Source organism: Thalassophryne amazonica, chromosome 13 (assembly GCF_902500255.1).
Source record: "Thalassophryne amazonica chromosome 13, fThaAma1.1, whole genome shotgun sequence".
Taxonomy (NCBI): Eukaryota; Metazoa; Chordata; class Actinopteri; order Batrachoidiformes; family Batrachoididae; genus Thalassophryne; species Thalassophryne amazonica.
In genome coordinates, this window is record NC_047115.1 from 50,215,204 (window position 1) to 50,233,247 (window position 18,044).

Genomic DNA, 18,044 nt, shown 5'->3' on the forward strand with positions numbered 1-18,044 from the left:
AACTGATGAAAATAACTCAGACAGAACAATTGGAGAGAAAGAGTCTAACCAAATACCGGCATCACTGAAAGCAGCCAAAGATAACGATACGTCTTTGGGATGGTTATGAGTAATTTTTTCTCTAATAGTTAAAATTTTATTAGCAAAGAAAGTCATGAAGTCATTACTAGTTAAAGTTAAAGGAATACTAGGCTCAATAGAGCTCTGACTCTTTGTCAGCCTGGCTACAGTGCTGAAAAGAAACCTGGGGTTGTTCTTATGTTGTTCAATTAGTGATTAGTAGTAAGATGTCCTAGCTTTACGGAGGGCTTTTTTTATAGAGCAACAGACTCTTTTTCCAGGCTAAGTGAAGATCTTCTAAATTAGTGAGACGCCATTTCCTCTCCAACTTACGGGTTATCTGCTTTAAGCTGCGAGTTTGTGAGTTATACCACGGAGTCAGGCACTTCTGATTTAAAGCTCTCTTTTTCAGAGGAGCTACAGCATCCAAAGTTGTCTTCAATGAGGATGTAAAACTATTGACGAGATACTCTATCTCACTTACAGAGTTTAGGTAGCTACTCTGCACTGTTTTGGTATATGGCATTAGAGAACATAAAGAAGGAATCATATCCTTAAACCTAGTTACTTTCTGAAAGACTTCTAGTGTAATGAAACTTATTCCCCACTTATTCCCCACTGCTGGGTAGTCCATCAGAGTAAAAGTAAATGTTATTAAGAAATGATCAGACAGAAGGGAGTTTTCAGGGAATACTGTTAAGTCTTCAATTTCCATACCATAAGTCAGAACAAGATCTAAGATATGATTAAAGTGGTGGGTGGACTCATTTACATTTTGCGCAAAGCCAATTGAGTCTAATAATAGATTAAATGCAGTGTTGAGGCTGTCATTCTCAGCATCTGTGTGGATGTTAAAATCGCCCACTATAATTATCTTATCTGAGCTAAGCACTAAGTCAGACAAAAGGTCTGAAAATTCACAGAGAAACTCACAGTAACGACCAGGTGGACGATAGATAACAACAAATAAAACTGGTTTTTGGGACTTCCAATTTGGATGGACAAGACTAAGAGTCACGCTTTCAAATGAATTAAAGCTCTGTCTGGGTTTTTGATTAATTAATAAGCTGGAATGGAAGATTGCTGCTAATCCTCTGCCTCGGCCCGTGCTACGAGCGTTCTGGCAGTTAGTGTGACTCGGGGGTGTTGACTCATTTAAACTAACATATTCATCCTGCTGTAACCAGGTTCTGTAAGGCAGAATAAATCAATATGTTGATCAATTATTATATCATTTACTAACAGGGACTTAGAAGAGAGAGACCTAATGTTTAATAGACCACATTTAACTGTTTTAGTCTGTGGTGCAGTTGAAGGTGCTATATTATTTTTTCTTTTTGAATTTTTATGCTTAAATAGATTTTTACTGGTTATTGGTGGTCTGGGAGCAGGCACCGTCTCTACGGGGATGGGGTAATGAGGGGATGGCAGGGGGAGAGAAGCTGCAGAGAGGTATGTAAGACTACAACTCTGCTTCCTGGTCCCAACCCTGGATAGTCACGGTTTGGAGGATTTAAGAAAATTGGCCAGATTTCTAGAAATGAGAGCTGCTCCATCCAAAGTGGGATGGATGCCGTCTCTCCTAACAAGACCAGGTTTTCCCCAGAAGCTTTGCCAATTATCTATGAAGCCCACCTCATTTTTTGGACACCACTCAGACAGCCAGCAATTCAAGGAGAACATGCGGCTAAACATGTCACTCCCAGTCCGATTGGGGAGGGGCCCAGAGAAAACTACAGAGTCCGATATTGTTTTTGCAAAGTTACACACCGATTCAATGTTAATTTTAGTGACCTCCGATTGGCGTAACCGAGTGTCATTACTGCCGACGTGAATTACAATCTTACCAAATTTACGCTTAGCCTTAGCCAGCAGTTTCAAACTTCCTTCAGTGTCGCCTGCTCTTGCCCCCGGAAGACAATTGTCTATGGTTGCTGGTGTCGCTAACTTCACATTTCTCAAAACAGAGTCGCCAATAACCAGAGTTTGATCCTCGGTGGGTGTGTCGCCGAGTGGGGAAAACCGGTTAGAAATGTGAACGGGTTGGCGGTGTACACGGTGCTTCTGTTTAGGGCTACGCTTCCTCCTCACAGTCACCCAGTCGGCCTGCTTTCCCGGCTGCTCGGGATCTGCTGGGAGGGAACTAACGGCGGCTAAGCTACCTTGGTCCGCACCAACTACAGGGGCCTGGCTAGCTGTAGAATTTTCCACGGTGCGGAGCCAAGTCTCCAATTCGCCCAGCCTGGCCCCCAAAGCTACGAATAAGCTACACTTATTACAAGTACCGTTACTGCTAAAGGAGGCCGAGGAATAACTAAACATTTCACACCCAGAGCAGAAAAGTACGGGAGAGACAGGAGAAGCCGCCATGCTAAATCGGCTAAGAGCTAGTAGCTGCGCTAAGCTAGCGGATTCCTAAAAACACACAAAGTGAATAATGTGTAAATAATTTAGAGGTGATTCAGCAGAGGGAGTGCTTTAGTTAAGGCACGTGAAGATTACACTGTGAAACAAATCGTTATCTAGTTATCTAGATCAATCTAACTGCGCAGATTAAACAGCTAACAGATACAGAAAAACACAGCTGTGCTTCGGAACAGGAAGTGATACAATACCGCAGTGAGAGCCAACCACCAGTAGAGGCAAGCAATATGCACTACCTGGTTGATCCTGCCAGTAGCATATGCTTGTCTCAAAGATTAAGCCATGCAAGTTTAAGTACACACGGCCAGTAAAGTGAAACTGCGAATGGCTCATTAAATCATTAAATCTAAATGGCTCATTAAAATGGAGTGTTCTGTTTAACAGTGTATGGTGCTTCTGTATAATGTGGTGAGGATGGACGGTCACAGGTGGGGTCTCCTTGTCCTGCACAGGAAGTACAGATGCTGCTGTGCCGTCTTGACCAGTGGCGTGGGTGAGGTCCTCTGTAATGTGCACCCCCCGGGAGCTTGACGCTGCTGACCACCTCCACAGCCACATTAATGAGAACTGGAGCGTGGCTAGGCTGGTTCTTTCTGAAGTCGACAATGATCTCTTTGGTTTTGTCCACATTCAGGATCAGGTTGTTGACTTTGCACCAGCCCACCAGCTGCGCCATCTCCTCTCTATAGGCCAGGGCATTGTTATCCCTGATGAGGCCCACCAGTGTGGTGTCATCCGCATCCATCACAATGTGGTTGGTGGCAGTCCTGGGGACGAAGTCCTGTGTCATCAGGGTGAACAGCAGAGGACTCAGGACACAACCCTGAGGGGAACCTGTACTGAGAGTGGAGGAGCTCTGTCCGACCCGCGCTGACTGTGGTCTTTCAGTGAAAGGCTGGTAAGGTTAGACCTTACTTGTGTGAAGCGCCTTGAGGCAACTTATTTGGTGCTATATAAATGAAAATGAACTAAAATTAAAGTCTAGCAGCCAGTTGCACAACGGGGTGGTGAAGCCAAGACGTCCCAGTTTGTCTACCAGATGTTGTGGAATGAGGGTATTAAACGCTGAACTGACGTCTAGGAACAGCATCTGCACATGAATGTTCTTCTCCAGGTGTGCAAGGATCAGGTGAAGAGCAGAAGAGATTGCGTCCTCAGTGGAGCGAAGGGGTCCAACATGGGAGGGAGTCTGGAAATGATATGCTTCTTTATCAGCCTCTCAAAGCACTTCATCATAATGGGAGTGAGGGCAACATGCCAGCTGTCATTGAATGATGTGATTTGAGATTTTTTGGGCTCCAGTGATTATGTTGAGGGAAATCTTAGCATTATTTAATTTATACGTTAGCACTGTTAGCAAGAATTGGCAGATATAAAATAGCGTGATGATGTTAGCGCCATTGATGTTGCCATGGTTACTGATGCAGCATGCATGTCATCTATCTGTAAAGCAAGAAACATCTGTATGAGTACGGGTATGTGGCTCACATATCTCTCTGTTTGTCAGATCGGCCTCACCTTTCGGATATGGCTTGCACATGGCACGATGATGTGCATCATTTATTATGAAAATTTGGGGGGAATAATTTTCAGAACCTTTATTTTGAAACCTTAATTTTCATTACAGGGTTGGCCCACTCAGGAAATGCATTGCTTCTCAAAACGTGGCTGCGCATAAAATCAAGCGCACCCACTCTTCTGTGGTGTTTAGTGCACCAGTTTAATTCGGCTAATGTTAGCTTAGATAGATAGATAGATAGCTTTTATTATCATTGTCATTACAACAACGAGATGTCCGCACACACATTCCACATACAACAGCAATTGATCTACAATTATTACTTGTTTACCGCAATAATGGCACACATCAGAATTAGGACAACACATATACATTTGACATTGTTTATGTGCACTAAACGTGAAACAGTCCGTTTCCCAATTGAGGCAATGTGAGTGTGTTGTAGCCGCTGCAACTGTCAAGTCACGCCGCCTGGCCAGCTTGAGAGGACGAGGCTTGCCGCAGGGAGGGAGGGGCAGGAAGAGTGATAAGAGGAGAGGCTGGAGCATGCTTCGGTCCATGTGTAAGTCTGTCAGTTTATTGTCCTTGTGGGTTGAGATAAGAATGGAGCCGAATAATCTCACCAGAGCCTGGATAAATTCCTCTGGAGGAAAACAGTGGGCATTTGACCTTGATGCCTGTAGTGTTGCAGCCGAGCAGTGAGAAACACTTTTTACAGTTCCACTCACTCAGCCAAATCCCAATTATGAATTAAGAATATTCCTAATTTTAAATTAAGAATATTCACTGGCCTTCAAAACCTTCAGCTTCAACTGCAAGGCACACATCAGGTCCAATTTGCGTCTGAGTTCAAGAGTCAACGCAGTCTGAGAATGCACTGCCTTGCTGACCTCGTTAATCATGACGGACAAGCAAGGACCCGTGGTTCTTGATGCCGCCGTCTTGCCAATTTTCCGGTAGATCAGGGCAGCACATAAGCCAAAAAGTACCAGCCCTGCTACCATAACACCAAAAATGAATAGGTCCTCGACATCCTCCACAGAGAAAGGTGCCAAGCATGCAACACGCCAGGAACTCCAGGAGTTGAGGACATAGCCTGTAGGATACGTTCCATCTGGGCAGGCAGGATCACCCGGTCCTGACCTTCTTGTAGAAAAAATGGTGTCAATAGCATTCAGAGACCAGCTGATCAATTCCAAGGTTAATCCAATAGTAGTCCAATAGATCCAGAATCCAATATAGTTTTGAGGAATTCACAAGTCTGGTGAAGTAGGGACTTGAAGGTTAAAAGCAGAGAGATAAGGCAGAGTGGAGGAGATGCGACCGCCCTCGTCGGAGTCCCAAGCTGAAGCTTAGCCTTAGCTGAACAATCAATGGGTCCCACGATTTATCCAAACTGCAAATATGAGTAAATTAAGTGCTTTTATTTAATGTCAATTCTTTAATTGTTTTTTTGTGGCACTTTGTAAATGCCGAAATGCGCTCCGTCGTACCCTTGTGAATAGCACTGGTACCACAGTCTCTTATACAAAGCGTGTTTTTGAAAACATGGCTGTGATTGGTCCATCTGATATGTCGGCCACTATTGGCTATCACGCCACGCTCTGTGATTGGCTGTGGCGTAACCGCCGAAAATGTAAGTTGGTTCCACTCCTCCAGAGACTGTGGTACCAGTGCTATGTTGTAAACAAAGGCTGCAGCCAATCAGAGAGCGGCGTGTCTCAGCCAATAGGCAAAATGTCAGAATCCTGACTAAAAGTCACGTGACCAAATAACCCGATACCAGCTCCTTTGCATTGGCTGGAACCAACTTACCTTGTGAACAAATCATGCGCACCTGTTTTCTTCTACGGCATTTAACAGCAGCCAGCACCCTTATTGTTGCACTGCTGCCACCTTCTGCATCAGTCTGTTATAGCAGTACTAAATCCTCTTGATGAGTCCAGTGTCTTTCAAGTCTTTGAAAAGCCAACACTTCCTCCTCCCACTTCACCTTATCTCTAAAACTGACCAACAGATCACCTAAACAAATTCATACTTATTACAATATTCTTCCATACATACCCTTTACTTCACCTCAAAAAAGAAATCTAACCAAATTGAGCCTTCAAAACACTTTAAAAAAAATCATGCTGTTGCATTACTGTTATTGCTTTTCCCTAATGGCCAAAAAAAGCAAAAGGCACCTGTAGTGGTACTTTCACATTAGTGGAATGAGGTTCAACTACCTACACTGTCCTTGCTAAAAGCCAAAATATATGAAAACACAATAGTTATCAATGAATCCACACGTTTCACAACAGACCTCAATGTCCCCTAATTTCACATATACTTTATGTTAGATTATGGGTAATGTGCAATATGCTGGTGAATTTTCCATAGGCATACAAGAGGGTGTACTATTTGTTGTTGTATTTATTGATTTTTTTTGAGACAGAAATGTCTGCAGAGCACTTGAAGTCCAAGACAAATTTCCCTTTGTGGACAATAAAGTGTATCGCATCATATCGTACATTATCAACAACTACTGTATTCACATCCATATGTTTGTGCTTGATGTACACCAACTGTATTTATTCCTTCCTATATCTGTATGTGTGTATATATGTCTGACCATGTTGGGTGAATGTCAATCTTTTTCTTAAAATAACTATATGTGCATGTCTCTTTGTATCTCAATGTCAATCATGTCTTAAGTAACATACATTTTGTCTGTTAAAACTATATAAGAGTAAGTGCACTTCTTTGTACATTCCACCTCCAAACACAACCTCATACGACCATGCATGAAAAATTTACTTAAGCTCCCAATTTTCTATAGGAATACACAGTTACTATGGGCACTGCACTAGTAGTTCTTAGTAACCACATCCAACCTACCAGTTATGACAACCACCTTCTGAAACACCTGAACCAAAGTTAGCCTGTAAATCTTAGCTTGCTTGGTAACTAAGACATGGGGAGTGTATTCTTATTGCAACCCAGTTTTATCTTAGGCAACATCTAGAGCCATGACATTTGAGCTTCAAACCATCTCCTCAGGAGACCTATTGGTGATGTCACAGAAGGTTTGTCCACCATGTAAATACAGGCAGTTAATGAATATACTTTAAAAAATATATGATTTTCTGAATAGGGATTGTTTGGATATGTTTCTGTGTAGGCTCTCAGTTGTCCAGGTGGTTTCCATAGTAGAGAAGCTTGAATCTTGTCAACCCTGTCATTAGGAGGGTGCTAACTAGAGCACAATAGGTGCTAATTAGAGCTATTGTTTAGTCACTAGCCTATAGCAGTCTGCCTCTCGGTAGGAGGGGTCTGGTTAGGTTTAAAACTCCAGCTTTTGTGGCTTCTGTTTATTCTTCTGTACAAGAGTCAAGACAGAAGTCAGACTACCAGAGCAAGAATTTTAGCTGAGGAAGCTTCTGCGATTTGAAGCGAAACGTCCTCGCGTCAAGCAACCCAGTCCAGTCGAAGATTCAAGCTTCTCTACGATTGTTTGGATAGTGATTTATTGACTTAATCTGCTTTTTTGAAGACCAATATTTCCAGGAGGTTTGGTTTTAGATGGACTTTAGTTCTCTCATGTTCACTTAAGTTTAGTTCATCCTGCATTGATTTTTCTTGAGGTTTTTGCCGTCACAGCATTTCAGAGACTCTGCTGCGTGGTGTAATACGAGAGCTTAAATTAAGCATTAAATCACGAGTTTGTGGTCAGTTGGTAGATGCGAGTTTTCCCCGTGCATGTCACAATAAATTATTATTATAACCCCCAGCTCCCAGTGTACAATGCATTCAACGTGGGTCAGAAAATCAGGCAATTAGAGGAAGCTGTGGACATGGACAAGAGCTGACAGCTAATGGGGACGTACAGAAGGAGCCAGGAAGGCTCGAATCCCATCTCGCCCTCGGGGGTCTGACTGGTCCACATCCCTCAGCCCAATATACAGAACCAACACTTAATCACAGTGTTAATTCAAATCAATCCCATGCAGTCATTTATGAGTAAAATATTGAACACTTGTGTATTTGCTTGTTAAATCCAAGGCAGGTAATTGTGAATTCAAAAGTGTTTGTTCTTCTTTTTACAAATGCTTATTGGAAATACTATTGAAAAGGTGCAAATTGTTTAAAAGCCAGACAATAAATGCTTCTGCTGTAAACCACCTGTCTTCTTTGGCTCAATGGGAATTGAGCATAATTATTGTGGTGAATAAATGTGTGATTTCAGGTGACATTTATCACCTGTGTTGTTTTTTTTTAACCACAGGTATAATGAGCAGGCATCTTTACACTGAGGACTACTTCTCATTATAATGATAAATTGCCTATTTTTTGATAACTCCGTCATTGTGAGATGGAGAAAACAGCTTATCCATAAACCTTATAACAGGAGCGCAAAGCTGCATTTAAGGCTGTGGGAAGGCAAGAGCATCAGGTTTTCTATTTTTGTCCGTCACTGACTGCTCACATTTGCCTGTGTGCTCTGGCCATTTTGACTGGGACACGGAGATAGCAGCATGTGAATTTTGCACTGCCGACAGTACACATGCTGGCTTTTTGGCTTTTGAAGGGCCTTCAACACACCTGCTGCTGAAGTGGATTGATGAAAGGGATCAGAACCCAGCTTCAGTCGTGATGAAAACAACCTGGCTGGACCCAAATATAAAGATGAAAAAAAAAAAACACTTGAGTGGACACAAGCTTGTTTCTGCAATATTTTTGTCAATTTAGGAGAGGAATTGTCACAGTTTTGCAACCTACTGTTGTACTGATAGAAACATCAAGATCCCCAACTGAGGTTAAAACCATCTGGTGGCTGTGGCAAATTCTACTAAATTCCAAACAACATGTTCCATCAAGATATTCAGACAGTGATTCAAGAACAAACACAACACCAAGAACAAACACAACACCAGTAAAAGTCACAAAACTATTTTCCACAAGGCTATTAAAGTGTAAATAGTATTATTAGTTTTAACAGCATATTTTTGTTTAATTTCTTCATAGTTTTGACTAAAATGTTTGGATGAAAACCTGATCCAGAGCGCTCTTGACCTCAGACTGGGGTGACGGTTCATGTTTCAGCAGGACAATGACCCTAAGCACACAGCCAAGATATTAAAGGAGTGGCTTCAGGACAGCTTTGTGAATGTCTTTGCGTGGCCCAGCCAGAGTCCAGACCTGAATCTGATTGAATATCTCTGGAGAGATCTGAAAATGGCTGTGCACTGACACTCCCCATCCAACCTGGTGGAGCTTGAAAGGTGCTGCAGAGAGGATGGGCAAACCTTGCCAAAGATAGGTGCACCAAGCTTGTGGCATCATATTCAAGAAGACTTGAGGCTGTAATTGCTGCCAAAGGAGCATCAACAAGTATTGAGCAAAGGCTGTGATTACTTACTAAAAATAAAATGAGGTGGGCTTCATAGATAATTGGCAAAGCTTCTGGGGAAAACCTGGTCTTGTTAGGAGAGACGGCATCCATCCCACTTTGGATGGAGCAGCTCTCATTTCTAGAAATCTGGCCAATTTTATTAAACCCTCCAAACCGTGACTATCCAGGGTTGGGACCAGGAAGCAGAGTTGTAGTTTTACACACCTCTCTGCAGGTTCTCTCCCCCTGCCATCCCCCCAATACCCCATCCCCGTAGAGACGGTGCCTGCTCCCAGACCACCAACAACCAGTAAAAATCTATTTAAGCATAAAAATTCAAAAAGAAAAAATAATATAGCACCTTCAACTGCACCACGGACTAAAACAGTTAAATGTGGTCTATTAAACATTAGATCTCTCTCTTCTAAGTCCCTGTTAGTAAATGATATAATAATTGATCAACATACTGATTTATTCTGCCTTACAGAAACCTGGTTACAGCAGGATGAATATGTTAGTTTAAATGAGTCAACACCCCCGAGTCACACTAACTGTCAGAATGCTCGTAGCATGGGCCGAGGGAGAGGATTAGCAGCAATCTTCCACTCCAGCTTATTAATTAATCAAAAACCCAGACAGAGCTTTACTTCATTTGAAAGCTTGACTCTTAGTCTTGTCCATCCAAATTGGAAGTCCCAAAACCCAGTTTTATTTGTTGTTATCTATCATCCACCTGGTCATTACTGAGAGTTTCTCTGTGAATTTTCAGATCTTTTGTCTGGCTTAGTGCTTAGCTCAGATAAGATAATTATAGTGGGCGATTTTAACATCCACACAGATGCTGAGAATGACAGCCTCAACACTGCATTTAATCTATTATTAGACTCAATTGGCTTCGCTCAAAATGTAAATGAGTCCACCCACCACTTTAACCATACTTTAGATCTTGTTCTGACTTATGGTATGGAAATTGAAGACTTAACAGTATTCCCTGAAAACCCCCTTCTGTCTGATCATTTCTTAATAACATTTACATTTACTTTAATGGACTACCCAGAAGTGGGGAATACGTTTCATGACAGTAGAAGTCTTTCGGAAAGCGCTGTAACTAGGTTTAAGGATATGATTCCTTCTTTGTTATGTTCTCCAATGCCATATACCAACACAGTGCAGAGTAGCTACCTAAACTCTGTGAGTGAGATAGATTATCTCGTCAATAGTTTTACATCCTCATTGAGCACAACTTTGGATGCTGTGGCTCCTCTGAAAAAGAGAGCCTTAAATCAGAAGTGCCTGACTCTGTGGTATAACTCACAAACTCGCAGCTTAAAGCAGGTAACCCGTAGGTTGGAGAGGAAATGGCATCTCACTAATTTAGAATATCTTCTCTTAGCCTGGAAAAAGAGTCTGTTGCTCTATAAAAAAAAGCCCTCCGTAAAGCTAGGACATCTTACTACTCATCACTAATTGAAGAAAATAAGAACAACCCCAGGTTTCTTTTCAGCACTGTAGCCAGGCTGACAAAGAGTCAGAGCTCTATTGAGCTGAGTATTCCTTTGACTTTAACTAGTAATGACTTCATGACTTTCTTTGCTAATAAAACTTTAACTATTAGAGAAAAAATTACTCATAACCATCCCAAAGACATATCGTTATCTTTGGCTGCTTTCAGTAATGCTGGTATTTGGTTAGACTCTTTCTCTCTGATTGTTCTGTCTGAGTTATTTTCATTAGTTACTTCCTCCAAACCATCAACATGTCTGTTAGACCCCATTCCTACCAGGCTGCTCAAGGAAGCCCTACCATTAATTAATGCTTCGATCTTAAATATGATCAATCTATCGTTATTAGTTGGCTATGTACCACAGGCTTTTAAGGTGGCAGTAATTAAACCATTACTTAAAAGCCATCACTTGACCCAGCTATCTTAGCTAATTATAGGCCAATCTCCAACCTTCCTTTTCTCTCAAAAATTCTTGAAAGGGTAGTTGTAAAACAGCTAACTGATCATCTGCAGAGGAATGGCCTATTTGAAGAGTTTCAGTCAGGTTTTAGAATTCATCATAGTACAGAAACAGCATTAGTGAAGGTTACAAATGATCTTCTTATGGCCTCAGACAGTGGACTCATCTCTGTGCTTGTCCTGTTAGACCTCAGTGCTGCTTTTGATACTGTTGACCATAAAATTTTATTACAGAGATTAGAGCATGCCATAGGTATTAAAGGCACTGCGCTGCGGTGGTTTGAATCATATTTATCTAATAGATTACAGTTTGTTCATGTAAATGGGGAGTCTTCTTCACAGACTAAGATTAACTATGGATTTCCACAAGGTTCTGTGCTAGGACCAATTTTATTCACTTTATACATGCTTCCCTTAGGCAGTATTATTAGAAAGCATTGCATAAATTTTCATTGTTACGCAGATGATACCCAGCTTTATCTACCCATGAAGCCAGAGGACACACACCAATTAGTTAAACTGCAGGAATGTCTTACAGACATAAAGACATGGATGACCTCTAATTTCCTGCTTTTAAATTCAGATAAAACTGAAGTTATTGTACTTGGCCCCACAAATCTTAGAAACATGGTGTCTAACCAGATCCTTACTCTGGATGGCATTCACCCTGACCTCTAGTAATACTGTGAGAAATCTTGGAGTAATCTTTGATCAGGATATGTCCTTCAATGCGCATATTAAGCAAATATGTAGGACTGCTTTTTTGCATTTGCGCAATATCTCTAAAATTAGAAAGGTCTTGTCTCAGAGTGATGCTGAAAAGCTAATTCATGCATTTATTTCTTCTAGGCTGGACTACTGTAATTCATTATTATCAGGTTGTCCTAAAAGTTCCCTGAAAAGCCTTCAGTTAATTCAAAATGCTGCAGCTAGAGTACTGACAGGGACTAGAAGGAGAGAGCATATTTCACCCATATTGGCCTCTCTTCATTGGCTCCCTGTTAATTCCAGAATAGAATTTAAAATTCTTCTTCTTACTTATAAGATTTTGAATAATCAGGTCCCATCTTATCTTAGGGACCTCATAGTACCATATCACCCCAATAGAGCGCTTCACTCTCAGACTGCAGGCTTACTTGTAGTTCCTAGGGTTTTTAAGAGTAGAATGGGAGGCAGAGCCTTCAGCTTTCAGGCTCCTCTCCTGTGGAACCAGCTCCCAATTAGGATCCGGGAGACAGACACCCTCTCTACTTTTAAGATTAGGCTTAAAACTTTCCTTTTTGCTAAAGCTTATAGTTAGGGCTGGATCGGGTGACCCTGAACCATCCCTTAGTTATGCTGCTATAGACGTAGACTGCTGGGGGGTTCCCATGATGCACTGAGTGTTTCTTTCTCTTTTTGCTCTGTATGCACCACTCTGCATTTAATCATTAGTGATTGATCTCTGCTCTCTTCCACAGCATGTCTTTTTCCTGATTCTCTCCCCTCAGCCCCAACCAGTCCCAGCAGAAGACTGCCCCTCCCTGAGCCTGGTTCTGCTGGAAGTTTCTTCCTGTTAAAAGGGAGTTTTTCCTTCCCACTGTCGCCAAGTGCTTGCTCACAGGCGGTCGTTTTGACCGTTGGGGTTTTTCTGTAATTATTGTATGGCTTTTGCCTTACAATATAAAGTGCCTTGGGGCAACTGTTTGTTGTGATTTGGCGCTATATAAATAAAATTGATTTGATTTGATTTGACTTACATGCATGTGATTCCTTAGTTTTTATTTTTAATAAATTTGCAAAAAAAAAAGTTGTCCTTATGGGGTGTTGTGAGTAGAATTTTGAAGGAAAAATGAATTTACTCCATTTTAAAATAAGGCTGTAACATAACAAAACGTGGAAAAAGTGAAGTGTTGTGAATATTTTCCAGATGCACTGTAGATACATTAACAAATTACTACCCCCCCCCCCCCCAAAAAAAAACAAAGTTTAAACTACATTTTTTTCAAAATAGGTGTTGTGCGGAATCTTTGTTTATGCTGTTTTTAATTGACAGTCATTCATATTTTAAAAAGGTGGTATGTGCTAATGGCCACTCAGTGTCTGAAGTAATGGGCCATTTTCTCCATATGATTGGCTCTTCTCAGACATCAATGGGCCTATGCAAAGCAGAATAAAATAAGCAATTCAAGATTTTTAATGTTTTTATCCATTGTAAGAGCCACAATGTGAACCAATTTAATTCAAAGTAAAATATAATGCAAATTTCATATTTGGTCATTTGATGTTATGCATAGGTTAAAAATAATGTTTAAATGGTTAAAAACATTCATATTGGATGCACACAGCATTTGCTCCCTACTTTAAATCTTACCTAGAGAGGCTTTAATCCAGTGAGGCAGAGAGCTGAACTGTGTCAGGCGCTGGAGCACCTTGTGCTTTCATTTTTCGTTAAACATTTTTTAATTAGATCACATCTCTTGTGATGCACGTTGGATGAAGTTACAGTGCCTACAGTATGTTAAGTGTGTTTTTTGATATGTTGCGCCAGACATCTTCAGTATTTTGTCAGTTTGTAAGTTTGTTTGATTTTGCGCAAATTACAACATCTCATAAAACATCACTTTGTGTCAGGGTGGGTCCGGGCTCAGGGCGAGGTTATGGTTTTGTACCCTATTGTCATCTGCCTCCCCGGATTTGATCCTTTTGGTTACCCTTTTGATCATTTTGTATTATGTTTTCTCTGGTTGCATTTATTATGTATCTTTGGTGTTTTATTATCTTGTTGTATTCTTTTTGTTTTCTGCGATCATTGGTTCCAGTTTTTCCATTGTTTTACTGTAGGTTCTGGTTTTGTTTCTGTTCTTCTTCTTATCGGTTCTGTCTTATTTCCTCTGTCTGTGATGTCAGATTGAGATTCAGTTCAAGTGGTGTTTTTAGTCTTATTATTCTTGTGCTATTTTTAGGTCTGTCACTCTGTTTCCTAGTTTGCCCTTTATTCGATTCACATTTCCTTTTGTTGGTCTGTGGGCATGTTATACTTTCACCATTGGTTTTCATTCACTGACTCCTTTTGCTTTTGATCTGCTTCGTTTTCACTCCACGCCACTGGACCTGTCTCATGTCATAGTCCCTCACTCATTCTGTCTGTTTAGTGTATTTATCCACTCACGCTCCTTACTCTGGCTCACGTGTCTTTGCATCTTACATCACTCCACTTTGTGTTGTCTCCACTGCACTATCTTGCATCTGCTTCCCTCATCTTTGTTGCATCCAGCCACACCTCCTTCCAGAACCCTCGATCACACGTGCACCTTGTTTGATCACCTGTTATTTAGCGCTCACTTCTCTCACCGCGGTGCCAGCTCGTTGATCTTCGTATCTTCGTTCCAGCCCTGTTCTCATCTCGTATACCTCAGTGTTTTTTGACCTCGTTCTGCTTTTCCAGATTTTGCTCTCTGCCTCTGACTCTGATATTGTGTCTCACTGTGCCTTCGACCTCAGCCTGTTCCTGACTACGTATTTTGACTTGCCCTCATCTGTACCTTTGCTACGCGGCCTGCCTTTCTGTGTACCGGGCCCTGGACTGTCTGTAAGATAAAGATTATTATTACACCGCATCGTCTGAGAGTTTGCATTTGTGTCCAAACATCTTCTGTGTCACGTGACCACGAATCCTGACACTTTGTACAGATTTAAAGGCAATGTTATAGCATCCTGCTGCTGCTGCTGGCGGTAAGGTGGGCTGAATACAGCGACAGCGCTTCAATACAAATGAGGATCAATACTCTTTTAGGATAATATTTTGCAATAAAAAGGTAAGTTATCAAGTTTGGGAACTGTATAATGTGTTCTTTTCAACATTAATGCGTCAATGATGCGGGCTACCAATTTATCTACAGCTAGCTCATATCAGCCAATCATACTGCCTTCCCGATTTATGGATCTGTCGAGCTCAAGCGTATCAAAGCAGAGTGGGATGGAGGATGCTTAGCAACAGTCCTGTCAAAGGCAAAACATTCACAAATGTCTAGGGCAGACCTGGGCATTGTACGGCCCTACGATCCGACCCTTTGGCTGTTTCTGACTGGCCTGCGTGGGATTATTTAGAAAGTACAAATTAAACGTGAATACATTTACACATCATGCATGAAATAAAATGGTGTTGCTTTTATTTTGAAGGCATCTTTTATTCTCACTTTACTTACATACTTACGTACGTGTGCATGCATGCGTACAACTTTGCTGTTTCAGGTAATAAAGTTCTCCATCGCTACGATGGATTTCCATCAATTGGGCTGCCAAAAGGCGCCCAAAGATAAACACGCTGTCCTGATCCTGATCAAGGCTGGATGCAAGATATAAAATTTTCAGCATCCCCGGGACCCAACATCTGCAGGACACATGCGTGCCACATTCAAATACCAATTTTTGAATAGATTTTTAGAATCTGTTTTGTTTTTCTCCTGGCTGCCATCAGCGTCTGATCCTCTGCAGGAGGAGGGGTCAGGGGTCAGCCTGCTGTGTGTTTGATGGTAGATCTGTAAAGGCCACGCAGAGTGGACACCAGCCTGCAGACACTAGGAACCTAAAAGCCAACACGTAGTGAACCACGTTTGTGTTAATGACTGCACGTTTAAGAAGACAACAGCACTTATTAAATCACATTTCACACAACTAGTCAAAAAATACGAGGTCTTTTAGAAAAAGTATCGGACCTTTTAATTTTTTTTCAAAAACCTGCTGGATTTGAATCACGTGTGCTTGCATGAGCCAACCTTGAACCCTCGTGCGCATGCGTGATTTTTTTCACGCCTGTCGATTGCGTCATTTGCTTGTAAGCAGACTTTGTGTGAGGGTTTTTGTGTAGTCTCTCGTCATTTTTTCTTTGCAAGGAAATGGCGGAACAATTGGAACACCGAGACTTCATCAAATTTTGCCAGAAACTGGGCCACAGCCAGGTGGAAACCATTCGGATTATTCAGACGGCTTTCGGTGATGATCCTCTGTGCATCACACAGATTAAGGAGCAGTATAACTGGTTTAAAGACGGCCGCACAACGGTGGAGAGCGAGTCACGCTTCGATCGGCATCAACACGCTGAAACGACCGGATCATTTGATCATTTTTGTTGAAGCCTCACAGGACATGTTGTGGCATGCTCATCTCGTCCACAATTTCTCGGATAGTCACACGACTGAAAAGCCACAGAAAGCCGTTTGAATCTTCTGAATGGTGCAAGAGCTGGGCATGTCAGGGCATGTCCTGTGAGGCTTCATCACGGAGGCGCTGTTGCTGCGCCATCAGCTTCGTGCCGATGAATTTCGCCGCCACTCTTTTCATGGCAAAAATCTTCTTTCACAGTGGAATGTGCCGAAAAAGTGCTGATGTCCACCTCTTCCGCAATTTCTCGGATAATCACACGACGGTCCCACATCACCACAGCGTTCACTTTGGAAATTATCTGGTCATTTCAGCATGTTGATGGCCGACCGGAGCGTGGCTCGCTCTCCACCGTTGTGCGGACGACTTTAAACCAGTTGTACCGCTCCTTAATCTGTGTGATACCCATAGGATCGTCACCGAAAGCCGTCTGAATAATCCGAATGGTTTCCACCTGGCTGTGGCCCAGTTTCTGGCAAAATTTGATGAAGGCGCGCTGCTCCAGTTGTTCCGCCATTTCCTTGCAAAGAAAAAACGACGAGAGACTCCACCCATCCTCACACAAAGGCTGCTTATAAGCAAATGACGCAACCGACAGGCGTGAAAAAAATCACGCATGCGCATGAAGGTTCAAGTTTTGCTCATGCAAGCACACGTGATTCAAATCCATCAGGTTTTTGAAAAAAATAAAAAGGTCGAATACTTTTCTAACAGACCTCGTAAATAATAAACGTGCTGCAGAGTAAATTCATCCAACAGGAATAAAAAATTACCTTTTAAATTAACCTTTTAATGAAAAGAAGAGTTTGCATTTACACTCTGTCTCACGGTGTTAAAGAGTCTGATGCAACTCTGTTGTTGAGATTAAAGCTACTGTGTGCAGATTTGTGAAAATGACAGCAAATAAATGCTGGCAAAAAAGTACTGCGCAAAGTTTCTTTTATTTCGCTTAATAGATTTTAATTGGTATTGAATGATGTAAAAGCTCTAGAAAAGCTGTCCCCTTAAAATGTATTTATCCTGAAGTATTTAAATAATGTGTACTTTAAAGTCGTTCTATAATATGACGGCTGCATTAGAAAAGAACAGTACCTCATAGTGCAGCAGATAACAAACAGTCCTACAAATGGTGATAAAAGCATCAAATCTGGCACAAATACACCTTAGACATTATTCTTTTGAAAAAACCGACTGTCCACTTGACTTTTCAATAGGCGGCCAGGCGGGGGTCAACTGAAGAATTACACAGAGTCAAAATTTTAAAATGCTCCAATCATATTGAAAACCACATTATTTGGCTGATCATAAAGATTCCAAAAAGGTATAGTTTGGACTATGTATGACTGAATATTCTGGAGTTATGGGGTAAAAACAGCAAGAATGGTGACAAAGGTCAGTTTCATTTTGTACAGAGGTCAAAAGTTAAAGTTGCTCCAATTTTTGTAAAAAAGTGATGCAAATTATTGGTTCAGCTAATAGGATTAATAAATGGAATAGTTTTGACAGTGCTGAATGTTTGGTCTCCAAAGTAAAGGTCAAACAAGGTTAACGTCAATTCGATT

The 18,044-nt window shown here is 41.5% G+C and overlaps 1 protein-coding gene and 1 long non-coding RNA gene across 2 annotated transcripts in view; one reads left to right on the forward strand and one right to left on the reverse strand.

Moving 5' to 3' along the window:
• Window positions 1–18,044, forward strand: part of slc35f3b (solute carrier family 35 member F3b) — a 214,089-nt gene that overhangs the window by 69,430 nt on the left and 126,615 nt on the right. The gene's annotated exons all lie outside the window — the stretch shown is intronic.
• Window positions 2,718–17,605, reverse strand: LOC117523323. The gene is made up of 3 exons (XR_004564478.1): window positions 17,595–17,605; window positions 6,897–6,902; window positions 2,718–2,812 (listed from the first exon to the last, which is right to left on the reverse strand). It is a non-coding gene; the product is annotated as an uncharacterized LOC117523323 (long non-coding RNA).